We start from the raw sequence: 2353 nt of genomic DNA, 5'->3' as shown, positions 1-2353 counted from the left end.
CAACAAGCAGCAATTAGAAAAGTGATGGTTCTCCACCTCTTAGATGAATGGAAGGGAAAGGTGGTTATCAGTGCTCTGGTGGAAGGAACTTGTCCTTTATTATTTAGCAGAAGGCGCTAATCCATGATATCATGTAATCTCTCTCAGTGACTCATTTTCCTCACCTGGACAGTATAAATAATAGTAGTGTCTACTTCCTTGAGTTGTTGTGAAGATTAAATGAGATAATCCATTTAAAGGGCTTTGAAAAATGCAGGACGCACATACTACATGTCACATAAATGTTGTTGTTCTTATTATTATTGTTATTATCATCACAGCATCATCATCATTACTACCTGGAAAATGAATAATTATTTTCCAAAGATGAAAGAAGTTTACAAGTAAAAATCTATTAAACCTGCTGGTAAATATAGACATAAACATATAGTTTACTAATCACTCTCTGTGTCCTCATCCCTGGGGTCCTTGGCTGTCAACGATGTCGCTGGCACACAATGGGGACTCCAAAGATTGTAACAGCACCCTGGACCCCTCACATCCTGCCAGTGTATGTGGATGATTCACACAGACACGACACTGACTTTATGTTCTGCACTGAGTATTTCCTCAAAGAGGTGGGAATAGTATTCTAGGGTCACAGCTACAAATGGTACTATAATATGACATCTTAATGAGTCCTCTAGAAACACATTAAACATATACATTTTATAGCACTTACAGTATTTGAACTTTAGGGGTTTGTAGAATGGTGCCTGGCTTATGGCATATGGTAAGTGTTATGGAAGGATTTGTTGTCATCATCATCATCCTTATAGTGACTGTATATTATTATCATCATTGTTCTTGTAATAACTTATGTACCTGTCTATTCTCTCCAAGCATTATAATGAGAGAAAATGCCAAAATAGAGATCATAGTTTATTGTTCTTGATACCCCTAGTATGCTTAACCTCAGAAATATTCATTAATAAATGAATAACTGAATACATCAATGGATGCAAGAATGAATAATAAAATAATTCAGTAAGTCAGAGCAATTTGATTTGTTGGTCATATTCTATGCCACTGTCACCATCTGATCATTCCCCTAATCTCTTGCCAAGCTGTTGCCAAATTTGATTTGTGACTTTGCTAAAATATATGCTGGCTTCTATAAGCTTTATTAATCTCTTTCTTCTTGCTAACTTGTGTTTGGATAATATCATGCTGAGGGGGTACAACTCTGGAAATAAACCCAAATTTTTCTATGAAACAGAAATAAAGACTAGTTTGGGCTAGATAAATATGAATCTAAGCAAAGAAATGATATTAGTTTCATGATCTCATATGTGTGTGTGTGTGTGTGTGTGTGTGTGTGTGTGTGTAAAACTGTCACACAATAGTCACCAACATCCCTGAGATTTTGATTCAGGGCTTCTCAGCTTTGTTGAAACTAGTCATCTTCTTTACAGGTCCAGAGGCTTCAGTTCTTATCCATAGAAACTTGGTTACCCAGTAGTAACTCACACTATCAAAATTCATGAGAGGCTGATGTATAAACCAGAATGCTGATATTTTCATTTATGCACACCACAGGAAACAGTCATAAAAACCACTTTGCTTGTGTATTCTTTCCTTGAAGAGGACTTTGTTTTGGTGGCAAAATTATAATCAGAGAGTTGCTTGGTAATCAAAAAGTCAAAACTAAGGAGAATTAGATAGACTTAATGCTTAGCAAAGAAGGGCAAGGCAGTTCTTCACTTTGTAGGAATAGAGCATTCTGTGTCCTTTCTTTAGAACATCCCCTTCCCTGGAAATGTAGAAAGACCTAGGGCCAATACCTTGATTTGCCTTAAGGACTGCTGTGAGGAATGAATGAGATAATATATGTGTAAGGTGTACTGCCAGGTAACTGGTACTTACTCTACATCACTTTTTTTCAAATTGGGTTACGTGCACTCCTGAGGAAACACAAACACTTCCTATCTTGATCCTAAACTCCCATATTTAACTATGTCTTATAACCGATCTCCCTGAGAATATCTTTTACTTATCAAAATTTTAGCACGTACATATCTTAGGAGTGTTAAAACTTCTTGAGCACCGAGCCAAGGAAATTCAATACCTATGTGAGAAGAACATCTTTAATCAGGGCCCCTAACTTCCACAGTATCCCTCTCTTTCAGAGATAAATTTTCAGTAGTATTTTGCCTTTTCTGTTTAATAACTACTTACCAGAATACAGAAAATACTTGTGACATTTTGATCAACTAGATACTTCTAATGATTGTAATAATAATTCACTCAATCTAGGAAAATAATTCAACATATTGAGGATTAGTGTCACAGAAAGCTTTTTAAAATGTTCAAT

This window comes from Propithecus coquereli, unplaced genomic scaffold (genome assembly GCF_000956105.1).
Source record: "Propithecus coquereli isolate 6110/MARCELLA unplaced genomic scaffold, Pcoq_1.0 Scaffold103, whole genome shotgun sequence".
Classification (NCBI taxonomy): Eukaryota; Metazoa; Chordata; class Mammalia; order Primates; family Indriidae; genus Propithecus; species Propithecus coquereli.
Note: the sequence above shows the minus strand (reverse complement) of the source record.